Genomic DNA, 13,560 nt, shown 5'->3' with positions numbered 1-13,560 from the left:
GCAGAGGTATACAAATACATAAGTTTGCGAAAGTTTTGAGATGGTTATAAATATATGCAAATTCTAAACTTTAAAATGGTTTGATTAGGTGTTAATATATTTTATAAACCGCGGTCTCTCATAACCGCCTATAGGAGGGTATAGCACAAGAAATGTTGATATTTACTTCATGCAAAGACTATATAAACTAAATGCAGTGGTTTATAAACATATGTAAATGTCGGTCTCTGAATACATTTACATAACATTTGCATACCTCTTCAAATCCGGGATTTCGTGTAGTGTATCTCAGACTTAAACTCATAAAGTTGGTATAAATAATCAATATATGCATTCTGACTTCATCAATATTTTAAGTAAGTCTGCTGAATTAATAAAATTAAGAATGGAAATGGGGAATGTGTCAAAGAGACAACAACCCGACCATAGAGCATACAACAGTAGGAGGTCACCGACAGGTCTTCAATGCAGCGGAAATTCCGGCAACCGGAGGCATCCTTCAGCTGGCCCCTAAACAAATATATATTCCAGTTCAATGATAATGAACGCCATACTAAACTCCAAATTGTACACAAGGAACTAAAAGTTAAAATAATACAAGACAAACAAAGGCCACAGGCTACTGACTTGGGACAGGCGCAAAAATGCGGCGGGGTTAAACATGTTTGTGAGATCTCAACCCTCCCCCTATACCTCTAGCCAATACAGAAAAGTAAACGCATAACAATACGCACGTTAAAATTCAGTTCAATAGAAGTCCGAGTCTGATGTCAGAAGATGTAACCAAAGAAAATAAACAAAATGACAATAATACATAAATAACTTCAGACTCCTAGCAGTTAACTAAGACTTTATATGAGGAAAATTAATAATTTCAATCTGTGAAAATACATCACATGTAAAATAGAAATGAATCGCCTTACAGTAAAATTGAAAGTCTAATATCATTTTTCGACAGTGAACGTGAATTGTGTAACGAAGACAGCATAATGGTATTAAATATATTATCAACAAGCTGAAAAAAAAATTGATTTTTAAGCTAAAAACATTATCAATTATGTTAAAAGGTACAGTTTTCTGCAAATCAAGCCTATTCAATTCAAATATTTGCCTATTCTAGTATTTATTTCACACCTTGATCGGTGTTTGTGCGATATAAACCCTTCTGTATCTCTAACCTATATGCATGGTCTTATATCACAAGCGTATCAAAACAATCCATTTGATTTCTTATTTATTATTTTATTACGGAATCTTACATTTTCGTCTGTTTATTTGTCATTCTACATCAGAAATTCATGGCATATACAGTGAAAATGGTATGTCAGAATGTTTGAGGCGTGTGTTTTACATTATTATTATTATTATTATTGTTATTATTGCTGTGATCTTCTTTGTCATTCATATTCATCGCGAAATACCCTCTGTGGAGCTTTCATTTATATAAAAAGGTATTTGTAATTGTATAATTACATTTTTTCTATCAACAATATTTAACCGGTTTGACATATCACGCGTTTTAATCTTATTCATATCGAGATAACTTATCTGTGACAATAAAAACAACAAACAAAATGAAGAAGGTGTGTCTGGATCTGATACGCAAAATAGCTCGTAACAAATTACAGGTAAACTAGTATTGTGCAGACATGCAATTGTATAATTATTCCCTTTTCAACGTTCTTATAGATGGTAACAAACAAAAATTTTAATAAACACCGAAAAAGAGAAAGAGTAAAAGTGTGTGATGTTATCAACTTCCTTGTTTCGACAGATCTCGTTTTTCACAATAAGTCACAATGATTTCTTTTCTCAAATTCCTTATACATTGTAAGTATACTGATATATGTTTCACCGATGTTTGATCGGGAAATTTGGGTAGATTTGCTTATAATATGTCGTGGTTCTGTGAACCCGTAGATGTAATACGTCTATGGTGCACCTTAATTCATGTAATATGCTCTTTATATTTGTATAGTCAGCACTTTGGTGTTGACATGAATATCAATTATATGGTCATTTTGATAAATTACCTGTTGTCAAAACTTAATTTTTGTCGAAAAACTACGGATTTTCTTATCGCAGGAATAGATGCCCTTAATCGTATTTGGCACAACTGTGTACTTGTTTGGCTTTACAAGTATTTTGGGTCCGAAATGCTGTGCAACTTTGTACTTGTTTGGCTTGACAACTATTTTGATCTGAGTGTCACTGATGAGTCTTATATAGACGAAACGCGCGTCTGACGTATTAAATTATAATCCTGGTACCTTTGTTTACTATTTACACCACTGGGTCGATGCCACTGCTGGTGGACGTTTCGTACCCGATGGTATCACCAGCCTAGTAGTCAGCACTATGGTGTTGACATGAATATCAATTATATGGCCATTTAAATAAATTTTCTGTTTTCAAAAATTTATTTTATTTCGAAAAACTAAGGATTTCCTTATCCCAGGAATAAATTACCTTAGTGGTATTTGGCACAACTTTTGGGAATTTTGGGTCCCAAATGCTCTGCAACTTTGTACTTGTTTGGCTTAACAACTATTTTGATCTGAACGTGACTGATGAGTCTTATGTAGACGAAACGCGCGTCATGCGTATAAAATTATAATCCTGGTACCTGTGATATCTATTTATTATAATCTGTCTATTAAGCATAAATTATACCAAAAAGAAGTAAAATAGCACATATACCGATTTCCAAGAAAACTTCAAAAAAGAAGGATCTTTATCACATGGCAAGATTAAAAGCTCAATTACAAAAAAAATAATAAAAAAAACAACTGTCTTTGTCCTGACTTGGTATGATCATTTCCTAATGTAGACAATAGTGGATTAGTCTTAATTTAAATGAACCAGAAAAAAACATCTTCATGACATTGAAATAAAAAAATAAAAAAAATAAAATACTGAACATACGTAACAACAAATGACCTCAGATGCCCTCACTTCCATAGACTGTTTATAAAGGAGCATAAATACATTTTTCACTATAGTTGGCTAGTAGTTGGATTGATAATATGTTTATTATGTTGTTATATAAAGAGGTAAGGCCAATTTCCCCTCAATTCTTTTCATTCGATAAGATAGGTAAATCATGTTTTAAATAGCCCGATAGACGCTTATTATAGTACATTAAAATACGTCACATCATCTATTTTCACACCTCGAACAGGTACTCCTACGAAAAACAAGGCCAAGACTATTGATTTTTTCTATTGATTTTATCTAATTGTTAACACCCTTCATGTGCATAAGGTACCATACCACGTAACTTGTCAAGAAGCTAAATAATATTGAACAAATTCAAAGGGGATGTTCTTTTTCTCATTCTGAATATATGTATATCTGTATTTGTCCTGGTCTTTTAAGGTTTTATCGTCTATAATATAAGATAAGATAATATATATTTTAACATTTTTTACATCAGCTGGCCATAGAACACCTTGTGTTACTAACACATGTTATATGTCCTTTTCTGGCATTTTAACAAACCGACCCTTCGTTGTGATACAGATGCATCAGCTTCCTGATGTTTTACCTACAATCACGATTTGTAGTGTAATTGAGTTGTTCTGTGGTGTTGTATTATTTTCTGATGGTACCGGTGTAGGGACGGTGGTGACAATTTCAGTACTAGTATCTACACAATTAGTGAATTGACGACAAAACTGATTGATGTTGACTGCATTTGTTACATATTATACCATGTTCAAAAATAGTTTCGAAAAATTGTTTGTATTGTTTTGAAACTTTTATACAATGGCCGTATTTTATGTTATGTGTATATAGTACACACGCAACATTTGGGATTCATTGCTATAGAATCGTTTCTCGTGTTATTGGTTATGTACAGGCACCAACCTCAGTTTGACGAGCAGGTGGCAGTTAGGTCCGCTGCTGTATGCCCTGAGGTAATCGGTGCCCTGAGGTAATCATGGTAATGCGTCATTGATTAAATACGCACGAAAATATAGTTCTTATTTAGATAGATCTTAATACCAAATTTTAATGTGACCAAATACCAAAGATGTCAACAAACTTCCCAAATGATTTTATTATTTGTATTCACCGATCGTTCATTTCGTATGTACGTGTAGGGTGGGGATGGCTTGTAAAATTATAAACTTCTTTCTTTTTTTTTTATAAAAGTTCAATTAATGATCTGAAGTATTCATTCATGACAGGGTTACCTGAGGTAACCCCAATTATAACAACAAATGCAACCATTAAACTCAAGTCAACTGGGGTAACTTTATATATAATCACATAAACAATACAAATCTATGAAGTCCTACATTCTAAATTAAGAAATTGTGTAATTAAAATATAAATGTATACACTAGCAAAGTATGTACTAAAAATTCTTTCATAACAGGGTAACCTGCGGTAACGCAAACAATAATAGTAAATACAACCTATCTAACTCAAGTTAATTCAGATCACTTTTACATATACATCACATAAACAATATAATTTCAATGAATTCCTACATAACAAAAGAAGAAAGTGGTTTATTACAGCATAACTGCATTTACTAGCAAAGTATCTACTAAGTATTTTGTTATGACAGGGTTACCTCAGGTAACCCATAAAATAGCAACAAGTATTATCCATTGATATCAAGTTAACTAAAGTCGCTTTTCCGATATATCACATAAACAATACACATCTATGAGGCCTACATGTAAAATGAAGAAATTGTTTGATTACAACATAAATGTTTTTACTAGCAAACTATCTAATAAGCATTCTTTATAACATGGGTACCTGAGGTAACCCCAGACATAATTACAAATATAACCCATTTAACTTAACTGAAGTAAACTGAGATCACCTTTACATGTACATCAAATAAACAATACAACTTTCACGAAGTCCTACATTTAAAATAAAGAAGTTTGTTTATTACAATAAATGTAAACACTACCAAAGTATCTACGAAGTATTCATTCATGACAGGGTTACATGAGGTAACCCCAATAATTACAATAAATACAACCCATTCAACTCAAGTTAACTCAGGTTACATTTATATATACCTCGCATACACAATACAAATCTATGAAGTCCTACATTTTAGATTAAGAAATTGTGTCATTACAGCATAAATGCATATACCAACAAATTATCTACGAAATATTCTTTCATAACAGAGATACCTCATGTTATTTCAAAAATAACAACAAATATCCATTCAAATGAAGTTAACTAAAGTCGCCTTTCCTGAATATCATATAAACAATACTTATCTATGAAGTCCAAAATGGAAAGGTAAATGGTTTATTAGAAGTTAAATGTATACTCTGGAAAACTATCTACGACGTATTCCTACGTGACAGGGTTACCTCAGATAACCAAAACAATCACAACAAAGATAACCCATCTAACTCAAGTTCACTCAGGTTACCTTTAAATATATATACATCACATAAACAATACAAATCTATGAAGTCCTACATTTCAAATTAAAAAATTGTGGAATAACAATATGAATGTAAACACTAGCAAAGTATCAACTAAGAATTCCTTCATAGCAGGGTTACCTGAGGTAACCAAAACAATACAGCAAATACAACCTATTTAACTCAAGTTAATTCAGATCACCTTTACATATACATCACATAAAAGATATAACTTCAAAGAATTCCTACATTAAAAATTAAGAGGTTGGTTTATTTCACCATAAATGCATATACTAGCAAAGTATCTACTAAATATTCTGTCATGCAATGTTACCTCAGGTAACTCATTAAATTGAAACAAGTATTATCCATTCATATCAAGTTAACTTAAGTCGCTATTCCAATATATCACATAAACAATACCCATCTATGAAGTCCTATATTTAAAATAAAGAAATTGTTTGATTACAACATAAATGTTTACATTAGCAAACTATCTAAAAAGCATTCTTCATAACATGGGTACCTGAGGTAACCCCAGACATAATTACAAATATAACCCACATAACTGAAGTTAACTGAGTTCACCTTTACATGTGCATCACATAAACAATACAACTTTCATGAAGTCCTACATTTAAAATAAAGAAGATTGTTTATTACAATTAATGTAAACACTACCAAAGTGTCTACGAAGGGTTCATTCATAACAGGGTTACCACAGGTAACCATAACAATAATAACAAAGATAACCCATCTAACTCAAGTTAACTGAGGTCACCTTTATATATATACATCACACAAACAATACAACTTTCATGAAGTCCTACATTTGAAATAAAGAAGTTTGTTTATTACAATTAATGTAAACATTAGCAAAGTATCTACAAAGAATTCATTCATTACAGGGTTACCTCAGGTAACCATAACAATAACAACAAATACAACCCATATAACTCAAGTAAACTCAGGTATCACCTTTAAATATATATGCATCACATAAACCATACAAATCTATGAAGTCCTACATTTTTAAATTAAGAAATTGTGTAATTAAAATATAAATGTATACACTTACAAGGTATATACTAAGAATTCTTTCATAGCAGGGTTACCTGAGGTAACCAATACAATAACAACAATACAACCTATTTAACTCAAGTTAATTCAAATCACCTTTACATATACATCACATAAAGAATATAACTTTAATGAATTCCTACATTTAAAAAGAAGAAGTTGGTTTATTACTCCATAAATGGATATACTAGCAAAGTATCTACTAAATATTCTGTCATGACAGGGTTACCTCAAGTTACCCATGAAATAGAAATAAGTATTATTCTTTCATATCATGTTAACTTTAGTCGCCTTTCAGAAATATCACATAAACAATACACATCTATGAAGTCCTGCATTTAAAATAAAGAAATTGTCCGATTACAACATAAATGTTTACACTAGCAAACTATCTCAAAAGCATTCTTCATAACATGGGTACCTGAGGTAACCCCAGACATAATTACAAATATAACCCACTTAACTGAAGTTAACTGAGTTCACCTTTACATGTGCATCACATAAGCAATACAACTTTCATGAAGTCCTACATTTAAAATAAAGAAGTTTGTTTATTACAATTAATGTAAACATTAGCAAAGTATCTACAAAGAATTCATTCATTACAGGGTTACCTCAGGTAACCATAACAATAACAACAAATACAACCCATATAACTCAAGTAAACTCAGGTATCACCTTTAAATATATATGCATCACATAAACCATACAAATCTATGAAGTCCTACATTTTTAAATTAAGAAATTGTGTAATTAAAATATAAATGTATACACTTACAAGGTATATACTAAGAATTCTTTCATAGCAGGGTTATCTGAGGTAACCAAAACAAATACAGCAAAAACAACCTATTTAACTCAAGTTAATTCAGATCACCTTTACATATACATGTACATCACATAAACAATATAAATTTTTTTTTAATGAATTCCTACATTAAAAATGGAGAAGTTGATTTATTACACCATAAATGGATATACTAGCAAAGTATCTACTAAATATTCTGCCATGACAGGTTACCTCAGGTAACCCATGTAATAGAAACGAGTATTATCCATTCATATCAAGTAAACTTAAGTCGCCTTTCAGAAATATCGCATAAACAATACAGATCTATGAAGTCCTACATTTAAAATAAAAAAAATTGTCCGATTACAATTTTAATGTTTACACTAGCAAACTATCTCAAAAGCATTCTTCATAACATGGGTACCTGAGCTAACCCAAGACATAATTACAAATATAACCCACTTAACTGAAGTAAACTGAGGTCACCTTTACATGTGCATCACATAAACAATACAACTTTCATGAAGTCCTACAGTTAAAATAAAGAAGTTTGTTTATTACAATTAATGTAAACACTAGCAAAGTTTCTACGAAGGATTCATTCATTACAGGGTTACCTCACGTAACCATAACAATAACAACAAAGATAACCCATCTAACTCAAGTTCACTGAGGTCACCTTTTAATATATATACATCACATAAACAATACAAATCTATGAAGTCCTACATTTCAAATAAAAAAATTGTGGAGTTACAATACAAAGCTATACACTAGCAAAGTATCTACTACGAATTCTTTCATAGCAGGGTTACCTGAGGTAACCAATACAATAACAACAATACAACCTATTTAACTCAAGTTAATTCAAATCACCTTTACATATACATCACATAAAGAATATAACTTTAATGAATTCCTACATTTAAAAAGAAGAAGTTGGTTTATTACTCCATAAATGGATATACTAGCAAAGTATCTACTAAATATTCTGTCATGACAGGGTTACCTCAAGTAACCCATGAAATAGAAATAAGTATTATTCTTTCATATCATGTTAACTTTAGTCGCCTTTCAGAAATATCACATAAACAATACACATCTATGAAGTCCTGCATTTAAAATAAAGAAATTGTCCGATTACAACATAAATGTTTACACTAGCAAACTATCTCAAAAGCATTCTTCATAACATGGGTACCTGAGGTAACCCCAGACATAATTACAAATATAACCCACTTAACTGAAGTTAACTGAGTTCACCTTTACATGTGCATCACATAAGCAATACAACTTTCATGAAGTCCTACATTTGAAATAAAGAAGTTTGTTTATTACAATTAATGTAAACATTAGCAAAGTATCTACAAAGAATTCATTCATTACAGGGTTACCTGAGAGACAGGTTTACCTCAGGTAACCTAATAATAACAACAAATACAACCCTTTTAACTCAAGTTTACTCAGGTAGCATATATCTATACATCGCATAAACAATACAAATCTATGAAGTTTTACATTTTAAATTAAGAAATTGTGTAATTACAACATCAATGCATATACCAGCAAAGTATCTACGAAGTATTCTTTCATAACAGGGTTACCTCAGGTAACCCCAAAACTAACAGTAAATATAACCAATTCAAATAAAGTTAACTTAAGTTGCCTTTCCTAAATATCATATAAACAATACACATCTATAAAGTTCAAATTTATAAAAAAAAAAGTAAATCGTTTATTACAACTTAAATGTCTATTCTGGAAAACTATCTACAAAGTAATCTTACATGACAGGATAACCTCGGGTAACCATAACAATGACATCAAATAAAAAATACAAATCTATGAAGTCCTACATTTTTAAATTCAGAAATTGTGTGATTAAAATACAAATGTATACACAAGCATAGTATCTACTAATATTTTTTTCATAACAGGGTTACCTGAGGTAACCCAAGCAATAACAGCAATTACAACCAATTTAACTCAAGTTAATTCAAATCACCTTTACATTTACATCACATAAACAATATAACTTCAATGAATTCGTACATTGAAAATGAAGAAGTTGTTTTTTTACACCATAAATACATATACTAACAAAGTATCTACTAAGTATTCTGTCATGACAGGGTTACCTCAGGTAACCCATAAAATAGCTACAGGTATAATCCATTTAAATCGAGTTAAGACAGATCGCATTTTCTAAATATCGCGTAAGCAATTTACATCTGTGAAGTCCTACATGTAAAATAAAGAAATTGTTTGATTACAACATAAATGTTTACACTAGCAAACTATCTAATAAGCATTCTTTCATAACAAGGGTACCTGAGGTAACCCCAAAAATAATTGCAAATATAACCCACTTAACTGAAGTTATTTGAGATCAACTTTACATATATACCCCATAAACAATATAACTTCAATGAAGTCCTACATTCAAAATAAATAAGTTTGTTTATTACAATTAATGTAAAGACTAGCAAAGTATCTACGAAGTATTCATTCATGACAGGGTTACCTCAGGTAACCCCAATTATAACACCAAATACAACCCATTTAACTCAAGTGAAATCGTGTAACGTTTACATATAATCGCATAAACAATACAAATCTATGAAGTCCTACATTTTAAATTAAGAAATTGTGTAATTACAGCATAAATGCATATACCAGCAAAGTATCTACGAAGTATTCTTTCATAACAGGATTACCTCAGGTAACCCAAAAATAACAACAAATATAATCGATTCAAATCAAATTAACATAAGGTTGCAGTCTTGTTATTGACTGCTCCATAGGCTCACATGCAAAACAGCTGATCTTAGAAAAAAATTCATGTTCATTTCATGGATGTACCAAAGTGAAATTGTGATTTAATTGAAAAAAGGGGGTCTTGCCACGAAAAATAAAACGTTACGCAATCCTGAAGTCAACTCATTTTTTTCTACTTTCTGTTTGCTATTTTTACTAGACCTCACCACTTCAAGTAAACATGATATCCTTCCACTTTCCTGGAAAGATATCCCCAAAAGATGCAAGATATTTTAAAAAGTCTATATTTATGTTTCCATTCACCATAAACCTATAAACAAACAGACAAAAATGAGTTCAGAAAAAAATTCAGTGTACTAAATTATCTGTAAATCTCATTCTTGTCTATCTTTATGAATAACCTGACCATGCACAGTTGTACAGTGGTTCCCTAAGGGAACCTGACCATGCACAAGAGTACAATGGTTCCCTGAGGTAACGTGACCATTCACAGTTGTACAGTGGTTCCCTGAGGTAACCTGACCATGCACATTAGTACAATAGTTCCTTGAGGAAACCTACCATGCACAGTAGTACAATTGTTCCTGAAGTAATCTGACCAGGCACAGTAGTGCAATTGTTCCCTGAGGTAACCTGACCATGCACAGAAGTACAATGGTTCCCTGAAGTAATCTGACCATGTACAGTAGTACAGAGGTTCCCTGGGGAAACCTGACCATGCACAGTAGTACAATGGTTTCCTGAGGTAACATGACAATGCACAGTATTACAATGGTTCCCTGAGGTAACCTGGCCATGCACAGTAGTACAGTGGTTCCATGAGGTAACATGACCATGTACAGTAGTGCAATGGTTCCCTGAGGAAACCTGACAATGCACAGTAGTACAATGGTTCCCTCAGGTAACCTGACCATGCACAGTAGTGTAATGGTTCCCTGAGGTAACCTTGCAATGCACAGAAGTACAATGGTTCCCTGCAGAAACCTGACCATGTACAGTAGTACAATGATTCCCTTGGGAAACCTGACCATGCACAGTAGTACAATGGTCACCTGAGGTAACATGACAATGCACAGTAGTACCATGGTTCCCTGAGGTAACCTGACCATGCACAGTAGTACAATGGTTCCCTGGGGAAACGTGACCATGCACAGTTGTACAGTGGTTCCCTGAGGTAACCTGACCATGCACATTAGTACAATAGTTCCCTGAGGAAACCTACCATGCACAGTTGTACAGTGGTTCCTGAAGTAATCTGACCAGGCACAGTAGTGCAATTGTTCCCTGGGGTAACCTGCCCATGCACAGAAGAACAATGGTTCCCTGAGGTAACCTGACCATACACAGTAGTACAGTGGTTCCCTGAGGTAACCTGTCCATCCACAGTAGTACAGTGGTTCCCTGAGGTAACATGACCATGTACAGTAGTGCAATGGTTCCCCGAAGAAACCTGACAATGCACAGTAGTACAATGGTTCCCTGAGGTAACCTGACCATGCACAGTAGTAAAATGGATCCCTGAGGTAACCAGACCATACGACAGTTGTTCCTTGCATATATGTTATCAATGTAAACACATGAATAGAAAGTAAGTCAAGAGTATGGACAGTCATAGGAATGTACACAATAAGCGATACAGTATTTCTTTTTAATAAAATGATTTATACTATATAGTCAAAATGAACCAGAATAACTCTATGAATTAAGCAAACATCAGAAAAAATATGATAGAAACATAAAAAATTATTATAAAAACACAAAAAAAGCAAAAAGTCTGAGCGAGATTCGAACCCTAGCTTGAAAACAAGCTTTCAATTGTAGTTCTATGCTCTACTGATTGAGCCATCGCGATACTTGACCGTAATGTTCTTAATAAAGAGCTATATCGGTACAATTTAGAGATGTTATAATGTTTTCATTAAAAAAAAGTTGTTTTTTATATAATAAGGACACACTAAACCAATTTCATTTTTGAGGGGAAATGTAGTATAAATTGCCACAGTCACGAAAAACATAACTTTTTTTTTTTTTTTTTTGAAATGTCCTTCTTGGGGGATTCCCTGTTTTCCCACCTAAAAACACCATAAAATACTCATATTGGACTCTCATCCTTTTTTAGGGTTAAATCAATTATTTATCACACATATCATAATATATGTTATTCGAGATATTTATCAAAAAGCATTTTTTATTTTTTGTTTTATAAATATTAAATTTTATTCTGTTGGCACTTTTTGAAATTGGCCCTTCTGTGAAAAAAAATCCGGACAAATTGGCCCTACCTTAAATTTGATTTCGATTTTTTATTAATAAATAAGTACATATGAAAATGTTCATATTGTCAATTTAATGGAATTTAATGCGACTGTCATACAAGTGAGAGGTTTCGCTAGCTGTAAACTAGGTTAAGTCCACCATTTTCTACATACGAAAATGCCTGTACCAAATCAGGAATATGACAGTTGTTATCCATTCGTTTGATGTGTTTGATTTTTGCCATTTGATTAGGGATTTTTCTTTCTGAATTGTCGTCGGAGTTCAGTATGTTTGTGATTTTACTTTTTAAATCGTTATTCCTTTCACGGAAGAAAAAGAAATGGGATTCATCATCCGTGACATTTCACTTGTGTGGAATATTAGTTGCATCTTTCAGCTTAGATAGCAAGGAACTGTCACTTATCGAATGCCCCTAGGTAACTCAATCCTGGTTTTATAGCTAGCAACACCTCTCAGTCTCGGTATATGTATGACCACCGAAACAACCGAGCAAAGTACCCCATGTCCCTACTGACCATATGAAATTATTTTAAAACAAACACAAACACAAAAAACAAAAACAATATGATCTAGATACTATATAAAACAAATAGATTCTTTAATTCTGTTTGATTAAAAATGAATTAAATCATCTGATATGACATGATATGACATGCATGACTCGAAAATACAGAAATTTCATCTGCAAAAGAGGTCGGGTTTCAGTAGAATATGAAAAAAGATAATAATACATTTTCAGATAGACAAAGGCAGATGTGGTGTGAGTGCCAATGAGACAACTCTCCATCCAAAAAACAATTTAAAAAAGTAAACCATTATAGATACACGAATTACAAGCAATTGTTTGGTACATAAATAAGTTAAATAAAGGTAGATACTGTTTAAGATTCCTACATCTCATACCAATCAATACACAAAGAAGGAGAAATGTATAATAGCCAATGTTGGTCCGTGTTGATATGATGACGTCATGAGGGACGCAAAAAGATGGTGTACAAATTGTGAAGAAGGATTTTGTCAAGGTTGCGAAAAAGTTCACAGAAAAAGCAAAATATCAAGAAACCATCAAGTGATTTCAATAGAAGATTATCGCAAGATTGAAAATATTGTAATCTCCAAGGTATGTGAGCAGCATGGCGAAAACCTGGAGTGGTTCTGTAAAACTCACGACCAAGTCCTCTGTATTGTTTGTGTCCCATCAAAACACAAGGCATGTTCTGACGT

This window comes from Mytilus edulis, chromosome 13 (assembly GCF_963676685.1).
Source record: "Mytilus edulis chromosome 13, xbMytEdul2.2, whole genome shotgun sequence".
Classification (NCBI taxonomy): Eukaryota; Metazoa; Mollusca; class Bivalvia; order Mytilida; family Mytilidae; genus Mytilus; species Mytilus edulis.
Note: the sequence above shows the minus strand (reverse complement) of the source record.